Genomic DNA, 19,944 nt, shown 5'->3' with positions numbered 1-19,944 from the left:
GCCGAGTATGGAAGACATAGAGGGGAGACAGAGACAATGGTGCAGACACGTTACTGGAGTTGTTTGGTCAGAGCCTGAGCCCTGGCAGCTCTAACAAGCCAGTCCTGGCCACCAGTCCCCAGTATACCAGTAAATGAGTTATAACAAGCTATAACGACAAGCAGAGGACGGAGATTTACTCAATGTGGCCACGTTGGGAAGAGGCGCCACTAAAGAGGTTCAGAGATTTCCAATCCTGTCTTAAACAAAGAGGGCTAGAGTTTTGTATAACTAAGTCCTTCTGGTCAGCTACTGACTATTATTATCTGGGAGTCTACGATTTCTTTCCCCAGCAGGAGATTCCTGGGGAAGTTTTAACTAGGTGGGGACCATTGTTTCGATGGAAACATCTTCACTCTGACAGGAAGTGAATGCTGGTGCTCCACTCGCAGCTTGGGTGACAATAAGTGTGGAGGGCAGGTAGTGAGAGGGATAAAGGGTGTCAAAGGATATGCTTTTAGGCAGAGGCAAGCAGATAGATCAGGATTGGGTTTCTATTAATATTGCTGCTAGGGATCGGTCAAGAAGTACTTGTTCCTGATGTGGGAGATGCCCCTGCTCGGGCTGGATTTGGCTGGGGAATCGTTTGATATTCATTTCTCATTGCTGTGGATGATCCCTATTGCTTGAGCTAAGCTATTTGGTCCTAATGTACCCACAAGTGCCATCCTTTAAGACCCAAATCTACAGGTTAGCACTTGCCTTATTTATTTTATTTTATTTTTTGCACTTAACATCACTATCCTACACTGAATTCTAAATGGGGAATGGCCCAGAAAGTTTCTAGACATGCCCTCTGGAAAATGAGTGACAGGTACAATTTTAAGGGCCCAGTGCCCAATACTGTCTCAAACACTTACATAAAACTAACCATCTTAATCACTTAATTCATATCCCTATTTTGCTGACAAGAAGACTGGGGCAAAGGAGAGAGTGGGACACCAGCATTCATCCCTCTTGGGTCCCTGAGTGTAGGGGAGGTGTGACCACCTGCTCTGTGTTTATGTCTTCCTGCCTTCTCGGGACGGCCTGTGCCTGCGAATCTAGAGTTGAAATACACCTTTAAGTTGCTTCTGCCAGGTATTCTGTCACAGCACTGAGAAAGACAACTAATCCCGAAGGTCACGTAATGACCTTTGCTGGGTTGCCTGTACAACAGAGAGCACCATAGAGAGGAAGACGCCGTCTGCTCCCAAATTCGCACATCTCCACTGTACTCTATGTGTGGTCTCGGGTAGCAGGTGGCATGTGCATGCATCGTTCTGTATTTTGTGACACATGGCATGATTTTGCTTTGTTTATCCCCATCATTGCCCAGCCACGCTGTCGGAGAGGTCCTGTCCTGGATGTGCCCATCTTGGGACGCACACAGACGGTGGTCTGCCCTAAGCTCCAGCTCAGAGAAACAGAACCGATAGCTGACTGGGCAAAGGCACAGTTCCGATTCAAGAAAGATCTGTTCAAAGCATACAGGGAGCTGTGAGGTGGCCAGAAATGCAGGGCCGCTTCACCAAGGGAGGTAGTCACAAGCTAAGCCATCGGCAGGTTCCCTGCAGGGCCCTCCCTGGAGGACATGAAAGCAACTGGCCCATAAGTAGCAGAAGACCAGCGGGGGATGTGCAGAGCCCAGTGAGGAAGACAGACATAGCAGCAGGCAATGATAAACAGAGACCCCACAGCTGCACTTGAGGGCTTTGCATCTCTAGCATCCCCTCTGAACAGCGCTGGCTTTGTCTGATGCACAGGAGGTTGTAAATGCCTCCAGACAAGGCACTATAAGACTACCAGAGTCCTCGCCTGCCTAACACAGACTGATGAGCTTGTCTCCCTCTGCATCTCTAGGGAAGCTGGGACAAGGAGATCGCAGGCTGAGGCAGGCTGAGGCAGGCTGTCAGGACTGGGGGTTTGTTTCTGTGATTCTACCGGGAGAGGAAGTGTGGCCCAGCTCCTCGGTGCATCCACAGACTGCCTCTGTCTTGGCAGAATCACTTTAGGCAAAAATCTGTGCACTTTGAGTCATCACTTTGCTTCTTCTTAAAGGTACCAGATGCAAGCTCTTGCAGGCAATCCCAGAACATCTTAATGTGCCCTCTGAGATGCTGTTCCCATCTAACAGCGTTATGTTTTTCAATCTTAACCTCCCTCTCCACTCAAAGTTTTCCAAGTTTAGCAAGTTTGCCACCATGAATGAGGAGTACCATTGCACCAAACAGACTCAAGGCCTCCAGGCACTCCACTTGGCACATATGGGGCAATGAATTCACATCCACGCAGAAGGGGCCAAGCCTGACTCAGTATTGCAAATGCTTAACCATCACTTTCTAGTTAAGGGTGGGGGATCTATAGATTTTGGTTTTCAGCAAAGGTACCTTTAACGATTAAGCTATAGACGTTTTTTCAGGCCCATTTCCTCTGTAATTGAGAAGCCAGCGATTTGGAAGAGCCATCGAGGACCCCTATACAAAACTTACTGACCTGTTTCTGACTCCGCTGGAGCATGGTTGATGCTGCCAAGAGCCAGTTTAGAGCGTACTACCTTTGCAGTGATGAGCAGATGGAGGGAGAGGCTTGTGCTTTCTAGACAGCCATTAATAAGCCTCTTAGAAACCACATCCATTCCCTCTGCAAAGAGTTCCTTGAGAACGCTCAGAACAGTATCTACTATTTCTCAATTCACACTGTGCACCTGCATGGGGCTGGGTATTTTCATGTAAGTAGCCTCGCTTCATCTTCATAATGATGCTCTGGGGAAAGGAGAGTGTCATATGCATTTTAATTCTGAAAATAAAAACAAAACAAAACAAAACAAAACAAAAAAAAACCTTGGAGAACCCAAGCGACTGGTCCGTTTCCTACTGAGGTTTGTTTCAGGGTGCAACCAAATGTCTGTCACACTTTTATAGGCCTCCCCATGAGATCTGAAAGTGAACGTTGTTGATAAGCAACTGACCCACTTTGCCTCTGACCAAACATCCCATGCCTTAGGATCCTAGGCAGTGACTCCATTTCTCATGCACCATGGACGGTCTCCCTGTGACAAAGGAGTCTGTGTCTTACGCTGCTTGTACTGAGATGCACTTTCCCCTTCATCTGTGAGATCCCCTTTCTGACACTCCCGTCCCCATCCACAGGCTATTTTCCTCAATGGTGGCTCACTGACTGCTTCCTTGGCACCTATTGGACAATACAGTAGATGTGAAGGCCCTCCTGCGGATCTCTCACTATCGTGTCCTGGCTGTGAGTAATGTGTCTTTATATTTAGCATGCTACTAAGGCTAATTATATCTCCGAATCAAAAGAGATCGTTCAATTTAAAAGGGAAATGATTAGGCTCCACAGAGCCTGCTTTTATGGTGAACCAAGAGAAAGCTAAATGTGGAGGCAGGATTCCCATAACTGGGGAGACACAACACCAGTTCTCAGGAGGGTGGAGTAAGGCATGGGTAAGGATGGCTTCGGAGGTAGACTCCTGGTGAAAGGTGTGTAGCTCAGTGGTGGGGGCTGCCTTTGGTGCAGAAAAATTTGTTTAGAGCAATGAGTGAGGGCTCAGGAAACCATACACCAATGTAGCACCTGGGCTGCCCTGGGTCCTTATAGCTCCTCTATAACCACAGGACTTCTGTGGAAATAGAAACGAACTGGGTCCCTTGGATCTCATCCTGTGATTGAAGTACTCATCTCCATGTGAAATGGCAGACCTGGGGAAGCCTGGCTGACTCTGCGGCTCTTGGGAGCACTCCCCATCAAGAAACTGCCTTTGTATTTTTGCTGTGGAGTCTCAAGGTTGGGAAAGCATACCCCAGGGCAGGAGGCACAGACTCTGGGATATGTTTACTGGCTTTATGTTTTATGACATGCATTGAGATCCAGTATACTTGATATAAAGTCTTAAGTGAACTTGTAAGATATAAAACAGACCTGGGTTTATTGCTATGGTTCAAGGAGAAGTGGCATCTGAGACCCCAGTCACATTGTCCTATTCTCAAGAAGCCCCCAGAGTGTCTGGGTGAATACTGCCAGAGACCATGGTGCAAGTCTGAAAATCACTAATTGTAGTCTAAGCATTTTTCTGGTTCTTGACTACTTCATTTTTACATATCATGAGAAATTAATCTTAGGTGAACTCCTATGGTCCTTTCATGGCTCCTATGCAGAATGAAGGGCTATACTCCCCGAGCTCTGTCCTCCCTTTTGTAAACACAGTGATCTCTCCTTTCAGTGCTCATGCCTCCCCTTCATTGGATCCAGAGGCCCATGAGTTCTAACATTATATGCCTGGATACAGTGGAAGAACAAGGCTACTGGGTTTATGTTTAATGTGATATCTACTGAGGACAATTAGGAATTTGTCTATGGCACTCAGGGCATATAACCTCAAATTGAGGCAGCCCAGGAAACTGTGAGAGATGCCTCCTCTGAATTTTAAGTCAAAGTGTCTCTCATTTTCTAGGGATATTCTGAACAAGGACATTACCTTCTCTACAATCAAACCTTCAGTACTTTCTTAGGCTTAACTTTATCCTTCATGTGCTGCTAATTTTAGTTCTGTTTGTTTTTATCTGCACACTGTTAAGTTTGGCACATGCACTTAAAGTGTAAGCACGTTTATTTCTTTAACGTGTTTGAATTATTCTTTGGTTTTATACCATTGCTACAGCTTGGAATATTCTCCTAGGGATTTTTTTCTCTAGTATTTTTAGGCTAATTCTCTGTCCAATATTGGAACATCTCTAAACTAAAAAAAAATGAGCTGTTCCATAGCCCTTTAACTTTTCTTTTAGCAGAATGACTGATAGTGTAATAGTTTCCTTTATATAGGTCACCTTGGGCTAGAATGAAAAAGCAAACGTGTTGCTAGAGTTTCTTTCTAGCCTGGTCTCACAGCTGATAAGCCCCAAATAAATACACAGATATTATTAATTATAAAACTATTGACCGATGGCTTAGGCTTCTTACTGGCTAGCTCTCTCTTAATTATTAACCCATAAATACTAATCTATGTATTTTTACATGGCTTCACCTTACCAGAGAATGTCTGCCACATCCTATCTTCCTGGTCTCTACATGGTGTCTCCTCTTTGCTGTCCTATCCCCAGGCTTCCTTGAAGCCCCACCTATGCTTTCTACCTGGCTATTGGCCAAACAATGTTTTATTCATCAACCAGTAAGAGAAACATATATACAGAAGGACATCTCCCATCATCCATCATCTCTTCTTTCTGTCTAAATAAAAAGAAAAGTTTTAACTTTGACATAGTAAAGTTTTATATATATATATATGTGTGTGTGTGTGTGTGTGTGTGTGTATGTGTATAATAAAACAGTTATCTAGCAAGAACTATAGTTAACAATATTTAGCCCATTAACATTTGCCCAATTTAAAGAAAATATTCTGTCTTCTATCCTATCTTTGTGAGTCTAAAGTTTTATATATAACTTATTTTTATCATAACTAAGGAAAACCAAAATCATAACTATCTGTCTTCAATTCCATCAAAGACCTCAGAAGGATAATATATAAACTCTCGAATTGACAGAGACATCTCACTACCTGGACAGTCACCCAACGTTCTTCTGTAATGTTGGGGCATCCATCTTCAGCCTATAGGCCTAGAATGTCTGGAAGACTTCTCAGTGAAGCAGGAAATTTGAAACTGTCCTGCCTGTATTGGCAGTTTGTCAGTCATTTTTCTCTGTGTCCTGAAGAATGTATGGCAGACTCTTCCATGAAGCAGGAACCCTGAAGGACTGTCCTGTCTTGTTTTGGCAAATTTAGCAATCGCATTCCTGTAGATCCTGTTTGTCCAGTTTGGACAGCATACAGTCAAATAGTCCAGGCAAGAGCAGTTTCTTGCCCAAATGGCTATTTCTGCAAAGTCGAAGGCAAACTCCCTAATGAGTTTCTTCAGTGCCCATCTTCCTCAGGGAAGTAATTGGTGTTTCAAGGAGCAGTTGTGTCACACTGTCATGAAAAACCCTAAGACACAATTTTAAATGCCATATTCTGTAGGCCTTTGAAAGGTTTGAAGAATATCTATCCATTTGAATTATATCTCTATATATCTAGAAAATCTAACTAACATAAGTTTTGACTCTTATAGGTAACTGAAATCTTAATTACACATTACGTTTTTTAAAGAGCTGTATAAACACAATACCTAAGCAAGAGAAACATACCTATAACAAATTGACCTTAAATTTGTATTAATAAATCAAAATCCATACCAATACAGAGTGTTCATTTCTATTTCATATGACCCCCCTTTTTAGAAGGATATTGACTGTGATTATTAACCATTTATAATAAACCCCATTTAAATGAAAACAAGCATTTATAAATAATATTTGGGTGTAATTCTGTCCAAACTGATTCCTGCTATTTGGGGGGCACTGTCGATACCATGTGGATCCTGAGAAAACCCAGAAACCTGCCCAAATCCTGGCTGTAGTGGTCTGAGGCTACATCATCTCAGCAGTTTTGGATGTTGGATCAATTGGGCCACTGCTTCATGAGGTTTTGCTTGATCAAACCATATTAGTCTGGAAGGAATCCATAGCTTTTCATTTTCTGTGAAAACAAAAATCAGAATCTTTTTTCCAAAGTAATGTGTTTTTAGACTTACATTTTGAATTCAAGGCATTTTCAAAATACGTAAGTTGGATTAATCCAGCGGCATTTATAATCGTGTATTTTTTTAGCAGCTGTTGCTCTTTCCTCAGCAACAAAACAATTCAAAGACAACACAATTACATACAGTATCCAGACTCTCTGTGTATTTTACATCTTTACATGGCTTTTCTTTATTACTCTATTTCTTTTACTTTTATTTTTCATTTTTTGAGACAGGGTTTCTCTGTGTAACTTTGACTCTGTACACCAGGCTGGCCTTAAAATCACAGAAATCTGCTTGCCTCCCTTGTGCTAGGATAAGGCATGTGCAACTCTATTTCCTTTTAAAGGACTTTATCATTTTTTTTCTCTCCCAAGCCTATGTATATTTGTAAACACACTATAAGCCATTTAGATGTTTTTCTTTTTCTCTCTGAATCAGTCTTTACTGTATATCTCTATCTTTTTTCTGGCTACAAGTATTTTATCTGCTAAACAACATAGCTAACATCAAAGTGGTGGCTGTCCCCATTCTATTCCTTGACTTTCTGAGAGACTAGCTTCATGCTTATTGCCACCACTCTGGAGTTTCTAGGTTCATGCTGCCACGAGGAAGCATGCTGCCTGCTGCTCGAAACCACCACCTAATTGTTTGGAATCAGAGTCCCCCACTCTCTGCTCACATCTGCAGGTAGAAAGTTGACCAAGATAAGGTTGATTCATTGACAACAAATGACACCTGACACCATGGAAAAATCAAGTGGAGCCTGTTGATGGAAAGCTAAATAGGTGTAAATGTGTGAGTAAAAGCATCAAAGAAGTTTCTCCTTGTGAAGGGCTGGCTTTGTGCATAGCAGTTCATACACTTTGTGTCCCTTGATGCTCACCACATCTCTATTGCTTTAGAAAGACCACACAGTTCTCAAGCACACTGGATTTCCTTTGTACTTGCTAAGTTTTAAGTTTCTTGAGGGCACTATCTGGCCTTGGCTGTCTCATTGCTGGTTCTGTTCACAAAGCTGAGTTTGGGATAGGTTTGCTTTCCTTATGCAGGGACAATTGAGAAGGAGAGAGGCTCACAGAGGCCAAGACTGCTTTAGAAGCTGCTCTGCTTCCAGATTTTGGGGATGATGTAGTAGCCTAAAATGAGACTAAAAGTATATACAAATATCTGTGAATAAAGATATGTATATATTTTATAATAAATGCAGAGTGTACTTTAAAAAGCAAGTGTTAACTAAAATAAGCTAAGATCTAATGTCCCTCTGTCACATTTCTTAATTCAACAAAACAGTGATAATTTAATAGAATGAAATTAACACCTTTCAAGTGTAAAGCTCAATTGCTGGGAAAATGTATACAGTCACAACCAGCAATGCAGCCAACATGCAGACTAGGACCAAAGTTCTCCAAGTTCTATGTGGCCCCCTTTATTCAATCTCTTCCACCTACTTATAACCTCTGATATCTGATCTGAATTCTATCCCTTTACTCGCCCCCCCCCTCTCTCACACACACACATGGATACACATATACACACATACATACACACACACATACATACATATATACATACATACAGACAGACAGACATACAATGAACCAGTGGATGGAGCCATTTATACCTGGTTTCCATTGCTCAGCATAATGCTTTTGAGATTCATGCATGTGGAGCTGGAGATGTAGCTCAGTGGCAAAGAGCTTGCCTAGTGTGTGTGAAACTATGGATGTGATCCTAGAACTTGCTGATTCATGTAGTCATTCCTTTTCCCTGCTGTTTCTTCTGTTGTCTAAAACAGTTAGCATCTGCAATGGTGTTTCATTCTAAAGCATTTGGTAGCACTCTCCAAGGAAGCCATCCCGCTATAACAAGGGACATTCTAGATAAGTAACTCCTGGATGTTTGAGACCTTGGGGTTCAAACGTTGTTTCTTCTTTTCCCAGAAGGAGTGAGGTGTCTACATACCTCTGGAAACTCCTGTGGTTGCTAGTAGATGGATTTCAGATCAGGACGGGCCACATGGGGACAGGGTTAGTGAGAAGGGTGAAGATTGGACAAAGGTTTGGAAGAGACAGGGTGTGAGGAATGAAGCGTCAAGAAAGATACATTAGAACTCCCAGAGCAGAGTTCAGGATATAGGGAAACAGCAACGCCTCATAACCAAGATTGCATTGCCCTCCCTCCCTCCCTCCCTCCCTCCCTCCCTCCCTCCCTCCCTCCCTCCCTCCCTCCCTCCCTCCCTCCCTCCCTCCCTCCCTCCCTCCCTCCCTCTCTCCCTCCCTCCCTCCCTCCCTCCCTCCCTCCCTCTCTCCCTCCCTCCCTCTCTCTCCCTCCCTTCCTTTCTTCTATGTGTCTTTTACATGGTGTATCTTGATCAGATTCATTTTCCCATACCTTTGCATCTGCCCTCTGCCCTTGCATCCCCCCAAATAAAATGAAATTTAAGAGAAAAAAAGGAGCCAGGCGTTGGTGGTGCACACCTTTAATCCCAGCACTCGGGAGGCAGAGGCAGGCGGATCTCTGTGAGTTCGAGACCAGCCTGGACTACCAAGCAAGTTCCAGGACAGCCTCCAAAGCCACAGAGAAACCCTGTCTCGAAAAACAAAAACAAAAAACAAAAAAAAAAAAAGAGAGAGAGAGAGAAAGGAAAAAATTAAAAATCGCATTATGGAAGTCACAGTGTGACTCAGTTAGTCATGCCATAAGCCCCTTTGTCCGTATATATTTCCTTGCAGGTGTTCATTGCAAAGAGTCATCGGTCTGGTTTGAGGCCCCCAGTTTCTACACTATTGATGCTGGGCCCTGGGTATCTGGTTGTTGCCCTGTGTTGTGGAGATCCTGCAGCTTTGGATCTGCAGGTCAGGTCCCATCACATACTCCAGAGGATCATAATTGGGGTGGGTGCTGGGGCGGGCCAAGTCATAACCCTGAGTCTGGGCCTGGGCAGCTGTAGGGTTGGTCCACCAGATGAGAAATGGGGACAGTTCTCCCATGTTTACGACTTTGGGGCTGACCTACCCACACCTGAGCTAACAGGGTTGGCTCTCTTGCTCTTATGACCAGAGGGCCAGCTTTCCCACCTGCCCCAGGTATTGATTTGAGGGGTAGAAGCAACTCTCCCTGCCCCCTCCCCAACTCATGCCACCACAAGACAGACGAGTAATGGGGACAGTTCTCTCATGCTTACAATTTTGGTGCGGGCTCCCCCACACCTACGCTAACAGGGTTGGCTCTATTGTGCTGCCCTGGAGAGATACAGGGCCTGCTCTCCTTAGTGTTGCAGCTGATGGGGGGCAGGATTCGCCCTCCCACTTTTATGCCCACAGGACCAGCTCTCTCACTTACCTTGGGCATTGGTGGGCAATGGGCAGGGCATCATTCCCTGCCCAGATTGCATTGTTCTAGAGCCAGTTTTAGAAGGGAGTTTTCCTGTGGAGAGTTTTAGCCTGCTGTCTAGAGAAAAGTTGTTTGGAAGAGTTTCATATAAATATCTGATTGCCTCTACAGCACAGTGAGGCAAGATTTTCAGATGTTTTAATAAATCTTGGTGCCAGTCAACTGTCTCTCAATTTAATCTCCAGGATCTTCCCAATGGAAGCAGTACCAGTTTGGTCTTTCCTAGTTTCACAGTCTAAGGAGAGCTCCATCGCTGCTTTTAGGCATGTGTGCTATGCTTCAGTCTTGGAAGACTTCCTTTTGCTAATGCCTGGGAGACTAATGCATGTAGACCGTGCAGGGATTTCCTACCTGGGTGTTCACTACAACATGTGTTGTTGAGATAGGTTAAAGCATGGCTAGTATTGGAATTTTGGTTATAATGTATAATTTCAGAAGGCTGGGGCTTACAAAAACAGTCAAGGATGGTTCTGAATAGAGAGAAAAGGAGACCAGTAGGGAAAATGATGCAGAAGGGATTTGGGCTGTGTCATAATTAGCTTCAGATGGTATCTTGATATGGTTGAAAAAAGGGAACATTAATTGTGGAATTGCCTCCATCTTACTGACCTGTGGCCACATCTATGAGACATTTTCTTAATTGTTAATTGATGTAGGTGGGCTCCACTGTAAGCTGTGCAACCCTGGGCAGGTAGGCATGTGCTGCATAAGAAATTTAGCTCAGCAACCCAGAGGAAGCAAGCCAGGAAGTTTTTATCTTGACTGACTTTGATGATGGGCTGTAAAATGTTAGGTGAAATAAACTCTTTCTTCCTGAGATGGTTTTTAGTCAGTGTTTTATCACAGCAACAGACAGTATTAATACAGGGTGCTTTGATCAGGCATTCCTAGGGAGATACCCCAATATTCACCCTTCCCACTTACCCTTCCCTGAAATGCTTGCTCACTCTAAAACCAGCCTGATTTCAGATCCCCACTCATTCCACATGAGCTGAGTTTTCAGGGTGTATTTATTTCTATTTGTTCTTTGGTGAGGAGACGGTTTCACTTTGAATAAGTTGTTCACTAGTTTGTTCTTTTATTATTTAATGAATAATCCTATCTGTTAATTCCATGCTCATGGGGGACTCAACTTTAGACCCCCGTTGCTTCACCAGCTGCTATCTAAGGTCTGACCTCCTGATACATTTGCCTGGCCAGGGAGCAGGCTTTCAAAGATGGAAAGGAATTACATAATTCATACAGTGAGGATGGCTATAATAACAATAAAAAGCAACCGCCTCTAAAACCAGAATATAAACAGTGTTAGTGATGATGAGGAGAAACCAGATCTCCTGTGGTTGTTGGATTATGAAATGGCATAGCTGATATGGAAAACAGTATGGCAGCTTCTAAAAGACATATATTTTTCCCATATGATTCAGTAATTTCAATTCTGGGCATGTATCCAAAAAAGTGACTACAATGCCTCCAGTAGACAAAATATGATTATTTATATAATGAAATATTACACATAGTGAAACATGTAGTTTCCCTAATGGGAGGTACCTGGTGTAGTCTCATTGATAGAGACATGCTAAGAAGGGTCACCTAGCAAAGGATGAAGCTGACACTGAGTGAGTGGAAAGGTAGAAAAAAATGTTGTCATTGCTAGGTGGCCCTCTTTAACAAAATGGTGGTGATTGCTACACAGTTGACACTCAAACATTGTGTTAGCCACAGAGAGGATGTCTCTTCTAACAGTAACCAGAGGCTTTTTCTGGATTTCTTCTAGCTGGGACAATTTAAGAGGATTCCCCTGATAAGTATAAGCCATCTGGAAACTAACATGCAGAAAGGATAAGGTGTTACTGAGTTTTAGAAAGTGAAAAAAATCGAAACTCATAACCTGAACACTGATACAGCAGTGTAAGCCTTCCAGGCATGTCCAACTTGGTGACATTGTGACACAGTATTGTCATCTACAGAGTTCACATTAAAAATAATGTGTTTTTCACAATGCTTTAAATACATCTGTAGTTTATAATTTTGTGTTGGGTTTCTTTCGTAGCTCCCCTTGGCCATATGCAATCACATATAGCCTTTGGGTCACAGGTTGTACATGCTTGTAAGAAGCCAGGATTTTCAGGCTATGTTAAACTTTTTAAAGTGGAATAGTTTTGTAGCGTGTACATGAAATGTCAGCATACAGCAGTCCATATCATCTTCTGAGGGCTAGTGTGGCATAGAAGCCCAGTCCAGCATCAGCATCATTCCTTTTTCTGCACTGGAGATTGAGCCTTGGAAGGTACCTTGCCAATATTCCCATCCTTTTACTACTTTTTAAATTTTGAGGCAAAGTTCACTAAGCAATCATGCCTATGCTTGAACTACCTCTGTCACCCAGGCAGGCATTAAATGTGCAATCTTTCTGCCTCAGGCTCCTAAGGCTCTGCCCCAGGCCTGTCTGGGATGACAGGCTAGTCGTACTAAACCCAGCTCATATATTATTCTAAACATGGAAAAATACCTGATGCTCTTGAAGCCATGAAGTATTTGGTGCAGATGTCACAGTAAGTCAAATATAAGAGAGGAGTTAGGATAAAATATTTAAACCATCTTCCCTAGCCTTCAGCAAGTATATCTAGTACTCAGATTATAGTCTCCAGATTTCCCACTAAAGGAATCAGGAATCTATGTCTGGGGCAGGGAATCTACCAAATAAGCCAGAAACACACTCTTACACAGAAATGCAGGAACCAGTGAGTCATCCCAGCTATATTAAAAAGACTTACAAGAAAACTCAAGCAACCAATCCCCTACTGGCCAAATGGGAAACAATTTGAGCATCTACAACGGAAATGACCACAACAGATTAAAAAAAATCAAATATTGGCATGGAGAGATGGCTCAGTGGTTGAGAGTGTGTACTGTTCTAATAGAAGACCTGAGTTTGGTTCCCAATACCCTCATCTGGCAGCTCACAACTAAGTGTATTTCCAAATCCAGAGGACCTGATGACCTCTTCTGGTCTCTGAGGGTTCTACACCCACATGCATATAGTCACATACACATATGCACATAATTAAAAAAGAAAATCTTTTTTTTGTTGTTTTTTTTTGAGATAGGGTTTCTCTGTGGCTTTGGAGGCTGTCCTGGAACTGGCTCTTGTAGACCAGGCTGGTTTCAAACTCACAGAGATCCGCCTGCCTCTGCCTCCCAAGTGCTGGGATTAAAGGCATGTGCTACCACCACCCCGGCAAAAAAGAAAATCTTAAAGAATCATATATGTGGTTATATATGTGTGTCACATATATGCATATTTATAATAATACCAAGAAAAACAACACTAAAAAAAAGCAAAGAAAACATCAGTCTTAATTGCCGACCACTGAAAGGCATTAGATGTAGGAATGATTAGAAGTCTTTGCCACTCCTCCAGCAAGATGGTGTTTGTGTCTCTCTAAGTCCAGGTAGTGTCATGTCTCTGTGTCCATCAAGGGATGTGGTGGCAGTGACACTGTAAACTTCTGAGAATAAGACTGAGACCTATGATGTCTGCATACCCCCTACTCCCTCCCAAAACCTGGCTGCCATATAAAAAGCCTGGGTACATGGAGACCATCAAATTATGAGGAAGCACAGTTTGTACAGTGGAGACATAAACCTCACCAGCCCCGTGCGGTCTTAGTTGAATGAGAGACAAATGAGTGACAGAGCCAGCATGAGTGGTCCAGTCCCTGTGGACATCAAACAGAGCAGAACAACTGGGTGGGGCCAGCTCCAGAGTGTAGAAGAATTCGGAGGAGTAATGCAAGCGGATTATTTTGGGGTTGCTTTCTAAGGATAGACAACTGAAGCCCTCATCACTCAATTATCGTTTGAAAATAACAACAAAGAAACATGTGCCACACCTTCCACTTGTGAACTGGAAAGTCAAGGAGGAGGCGAGGGTAAACTTGTCTCATTTGATTCATTCTAAGGAACAAGGGGAGAAGTTAAATTATACCAGATAGATACAATTACATTTGATCAGACCATGGTCAAATCTGGGGCAAAATGACCCCAGGTCGTTAAAGATTTCAGAAAGAGAAAATGAAAAAGATGAGTGAAGGAGCCTTCCACAGTGCAACAGATAGTTTAAAAACATATCTTCATTTATAATGTATGGATCTTGTTTGGTTCTTGATTCAAATAAATAATTCATAAAAATAGTATAGAATCTACGAAAAATTGATTCTTTTAAAACATGAGCTATTTGATAATGTTGGAGAGTTATTGAGGTTTATGTGCAACAATGGAATTGCAGATATATTAATATTTTTGAAATTGATGCTGAAGTGTTTAATAAAGGCTATGAAATCAAGCATTTATTTCTCAATAATAAAGGTAGGGAAGTGGTTGGAGCGGGCGTGGGGCAGCGCTAGCCATGAGTTGTTGATTGCTGAGACTGGGCACTGGCTGTGTGAAGAGAGAGGGGTCATTATTCCTTCAACTTTAGTGCATGGTTTACATTTCCTGTAATAAAACATTTAAAGGTTCCGTAAGTGGCCATGCAAGCCTTTGCTGCTTTCCCAAAAGCCTTCTGTTCTCATAGAGGATGCTTTCAGCTCAAGCTGCCTGTACTGGTAACTACTTCCCATGTATTTTCAGTGTGTGTGTGTGTGTGTGTGTGTGTGTGTGTGTGTGGTCACACCACCATGAAGGCAGAAATCATTGGTCTGTTCTGCCCCCACCTCCTCTGCAAGAACTTTACCCCCTTCATATCCTCCCATTCCCATCTGTCCTACTGGATGTGTTGTGAGTGACAATTCGGTGGTACAGCATGTTTTGCAGCTTTTGTGGCTGTCCCTTTTGAACCACCCACACTGTGTGTCCATGAGACAGCCTGTCCCTCGTAGGTGTCTACAGCCACAGTGAATAGCATGCCTCCTGACCCTGCCAAATTCAGCAGGGTCTCTGGTGCTTTTGCTCATGGTGGGCTGGTTATAAAACAGCTTGCTCAGCTTACTACAATGCCTTGGTTGTACCATGTAAGTGCACTCTGTCGCAGAAGCCCACGGGCCTCACACTGCTGCAGGGTGACCATTTCTCCTGGCCATGGACAACGGGGACCAAGGAAGCCCCCTCGCTAACCTCAGCTTGTAGTTTCCATGGATATGTGAGGACCAAGAGGAGTCTTTGTGGCTCCTAGTACATCCAATCTCAAACAACAATTTAAGCCAAAGCCAGTTGAGTGAGCAGCAGAAGTGACTCGTTTCACAAAAAACCATGTCTGTCTCTCATACGCGTAGAGATGCAGAGGAGAGAGCTGGAGAGAGAGCACATCCCTGGTACCTCCTAGAATTTTCCCATTCCTAGTTTACACTTTTCTGCTCTCTGGCTACATTCTTAGCCTTGGGCACTGCCATTCAGATCTTATTCTCAAATTCTCATTCCCTGTTTAATATAACCTCCACCACTTTTTGTTTGCAAGCAGAGGTCCGGCAGATAGGTGAACTCCCTCGATTTATGCTTGCTTCTGTCATTTACCTCACCCAGCATTTGAGTGAGTTTTCCCTGTCTTCTCCCTGTGAGAGGACATGGAGCCAGGTTAGGCTCAGAATCGTTCCCTAGTTTCCCTTAGTACCAACCTGGCTGCTCTGCCTAAAGCCATACTTCTGGGCTTTCAATGGGCCTTGCCTTTAGGTGGACCATATCCTAGCTGAGTTCCCACACCCTTCACTAGACAAACAGTATGTCTGACAAATTCGAGGGGCGAGCAGCTCAGAATGGAGGGATGGCTATGTGAATCGTATCTTCTAAAATCCCATGGAAAACTCCAGGTACAAGGGCTCAGTCAGCCTCTTCTACCCTCCCACAGCCAGCACAGGGTCAAGTCTGCACCTGTACTTGGAGAGTGGCTGTTGAAAATGCGCTCACTTTCCCCATTTCACGAAGCAGATCCCCTAACTAGGTAAGAAGTTTTATTAGTTTAAAATAATTGCCTACATTGTTCCCATTACACTGCTTAACTGCTTTTAAAAGTGAGTAGAACTCAGGGAAGCACTGGACAGACTGAATCTGTCCCAGCTGGATCCTCCTATATGGAGACACAGGTGGCTGTACTATCCGGAAGCCTGGGAGTAAGCCAGAGCCTGAGTCACTCACTGTGAGATAGCAGGATAATGTCTGTTCTGAGCCCAAGGTAGGCTTTTGGTTGCATGGCCTGTCTTTATTGTGAGGCAGTCTTTCTCCATACTCATACTGATCTCAAACTGGGTGTGTAGTCCAGGCTGGCTTTCAAGCCATAATACTTCTGCCTCAGTCTCTCAAGATCTGGGATTGCATGAGTGCAACACCACACTTCATAATTGCCTCGTGTGTGTGTGTGTGTGTGTGTGTGTGTGTGTGTGTGTGTGTGTTGCTGAGATTGAACCCAAGGCTTTGCACATGCTAGGCAAGTGCTCTACCATTAAACTATTGTACCACTCTTTTATCCCCTGCTAGAAAACTAAGCCTTAGAGCACATGGGACAACTCGCTTTACCAGAATACAAACACCTTGCCACGGTTCTGTTGTTCCTCTATACTCCCCAGAGTCAGAATATGAGTGAAACTGGACCTCTCATCCTCTCCCCCTCCCTCTTTCTCCTTCCCTTCTCTTTTGTCTTCCCCTATTCCCTTCACATCCCCCTCTACCCCAAATCCAGTCAAGTGAAGTGAATTAATGTGTTTCCATTCAGCAGGTGCAGTACAAGGCTCTCTAGAAAGTTTCAGAAAGCAAATTTGGAAATAATATATTGAATTTGTGTGTGTGTGTGTTGAGCTCAAGAATTCCAGATCCCAGATGTGCCGAAGAAGAGAGATGCATGTGGAAAATGCATGAAATGACAATAGCTACCTTTCTCAGCCTTGGAGGAGGCAGATGGGATAGGCTGAAGACCTCCTAGAATAGCCTTTATGAGGTTTTGATACGTCACCTTGAGAGGATGTTAAGAAAATAGGTGTAAGCTCCGAGAGTGCGGGGGAAGTAATGTTTTAGAGATGCATTAGGACAGAGGGGAACAATTTCCAGGCTTTTCTGTCATCTGAGTAACACCCCATAATTTTTCAGCAAAATGATCAAAGTCGAGATTTTGATGTGACAGATCCCCACTGCCCTAAACGTCAGCAAAGTTCTAGGCTGCTAATGAAAGACTCTTTTACTAGCAGTAGCTGGAGGGGCCAGCCCTATTCTCACCAAAGTCATCACTGAGACATTTGGACATTCAACAAACAGGAAGGACGGCTGTGTGCTGGTCAGGACTGTCCTTCCTCATTCAGAGTCCATGACAACATGGGTCACCAGCCAGACGAGGTGGCTGAAGATGGTTTAGCTACACTGGAGGTCTGGGGGGGGGTAATATACTTGCCAACACTGGGATATGTGCCAATATAGGACTTTGGGACTGACTTGGCTCTCTCTCTGTGTCTCTTTCTGTTTCTCTATCTCTCTGTCTCTATCTCTGTCTCTCTCTCTGTCTGTGTTTCTCTCGCTCTGTCTCTCTCTGTTTCTGTCTCTTTTTTTTCTCCAGAACTAGCTATCAGCTATGTAGGTCCTACTAAGAGTTCTTTTAATTTTAATTCTCTCTCTCTCTCTCTCTCTCTCTCTCTCTCTCTCTCTCTCTCTCTCTCTGTGTGTGTGTGTGTGTGTGTGTGTACACCAACTATGTAGGTCCTATTAAGAACTCTTTTCAGAGAAAGGCCTTAGTTTTGGATATAAGCTTCAATTTCTACAATCTGTAATTTCAGGGTAATTATATATCTCATAAGGGTGATCAAGTGAAGAAAGAAAAAAATGATCAAAGGTCCTCATTGCAAGTTTTGGTGCTCAGGCATCATCAGAAAGGTTCAGATTATTCAAGTTTAGGTGTTTAATGTTTTCCATAGGAGGCTGGCCATCAGTCAGGAGGGTGGAGCTGACTCTAAACCTTTCAGATAGTAAATTTAATACAGAGAATGGACAGGCAAATACCAGAAGAACTGAGGCTCCTGCTGGCTTGGAAACATGATGAGGTCTGTCCAGACAGGGAGAGTCTGCTACTTCAGAGCTAGGTTCATAGGGGGGAAAGTAGCCACTGCCCCCATCCCTTACTGAGACACAACTTCAGGTAGTGAACACAGGAAGAAAGACATGGATGTCTTCACCCCTTTCATCCTCCTCCACTGTGGTCTCCTATTGGAGGAGCCCGTGAGAAAATGTGAGTAAGGTTTTGTAGTGGTGACACTGGTCCCTTGACACACAAACATTTGTGTATCTTAAACCCGGGAGTCTTCATGCCCAGCATCCTGAAAAATTACAACTCTTGAGTTGGTTATATACAGATGGCTTTGTTTGTTACCATAGTCCTGTGAGGTAAGTAAACAGGGATTGTGTTCCTTCCCCTTTAAAATACCATACAGATGTAGGGTTAATAAAGATGGAATCAAAATTCAGTCTTCTCTGCCACTAAAGGGAGAGATTTCTCACTCTGCACTGTACCTTTCTCATGGAAAAGAAGGTATAATATTGTCTGAAGGACAATGATATTTACAAGGGCTGTGGATTCTTTCTCTAAACAAAGTGCCTCTTTTATCACATATCAAATTGGTGTGTGTGTGTGTGTGTGTGTGCACACTCGTGCATGCGTGTGGTGGGGGGTTGGGTGGAAGAAGCCCTGAGGGAGGGAGTCCTGAGTTGAGTGACTATGTGCTGCTGACACGGTCACCACCATACCTGACGCCACATAGCCTCAGTCTCAGGGCATTGGCAAAGCCTTCCTTAGGGGACTAAGTGTGACTGTTGACAATGCATGTATAAAATGTCCACCATAGCCGGGCGTTGGTGGCGCACACCTTTAATCCCAGCACTCGGAAGGCAGAGGCAGGTGGATCTCTGTGAGTTCGAGGCCAGCCTGGTCTACAAAGCGAGTTCCAGGACAGCTTCCAAGACAATACAGAGAAACCCTGTCTCGAAAAACCAAAAAAAAAATGTCCACCATAGCTTCCCCTAGGTATTTACAAGCTGAACATTGTTTCCATATAGAGATTGCTACTACAGAGACCAACAAAAACCTGTCTCCTTGACCCAGTTATACACCAAACACCCTGCCTCCTTGTTCAACTCTATAATAAACACACTGAACTTTGGGGTGTGACTTTGCACGCTGAGACCACAGACCACCTGTTCCCAGTGTTCTGTCTGTATGCATCTGTCTGTCTTTTCTTCACTCCCTGTCAGGTCCAAGTAGCTATACAAGGATGCAGCATGTAGACTCCATTTCTGCAATAAACTATACCCCTCAACTTGCTACTTTTGCATGAATATCACACTGGTTAATAATTGTAACTTCATATACATGATCAAAACAGACAAAAATACCCAATTCCCTTATTTTCTGTCTTCATTCTTTTCCCTAACCCCTTTTATTCGTTCTTACTGAATATTTTCAAGTCCAGCACAAACCCGGAGTTCACTTTTGAAATCCAAAGAAAGTCTATTGGACTTTTTTTTACTCTTATTTACAATTTTTAATTTAATTTAAATTAGAAACAAGTTTGTTTTACATGTCAATCCCAGTTCCCTCTCTCTCCTCTCCTCCCATGTCCCCCATTTACCCCCCTCATCCTGCTGCTATGAACATGGTTGAACAGATGTCCTTGTTGTATTAATGTGCATCTTTTGGATGTATGTCCAAGAGTGGAATTGCTGGATCTTGTGGTAGACTGATTCCCATTTTCCTGAGGAACTGTCATACTGATTTCCAAAGTGGCTGTACAAGTTGGCACTCTCACCAGCAGTGGAGGAGTGTTCCCCTTTCCCCACATCCTCGTCAACATGAACTACCATTGGTGTTTTTTATTTTAGCCATTCTGACAGGAGTAAGATGATATCTCAAAGTTGTTTTGATTAGCATTTC

At 43.5% G+C, this 19,944-nt stretch overlaps 1 long non-coding RNA gene across 2 annotated transcripts in view; it reads left to right on the top strand.

The window, feature by feature from the left end:
• Positions 1–19,944, top strand: part of LOC121137541 — a 147,394-nt gene that overhangs the window by 46,431 nt on the left and 81,019 nt on the right. For both annotated transcript variants that reach the window (XR_005874820.1, XR_005874819.1), the window contains one exon: positions 3,171–3,276. This is a non-coding gene — a long non-coding RNA (uncharacterized LOC121137541). The remainder of the gene's footprint in view (positions 1–3,170; positions 3,277–19,944) is intronic.

This window comes from Mesocricetus auratus, unplaced genomic scaffold (genome assembly GCF_017639785.1).
Source record: "Mesocricetus auratus isolate SY011 unplaced genomic scaffold, BCM_Maur_2.0 Super-Scaffold_100691, whole genome shotgun sequence".
NCBI classification, from domain to species: domain Eukaryota; kingdom Metazoa; phylum Chordata; class Mammalia; order Rodentia; family Cricetidae; genus Mesocricetus; species Mesocricetus auratus.
This window is presented reverse-complemented; position numbering and strand designations above follow the sequence as displayed.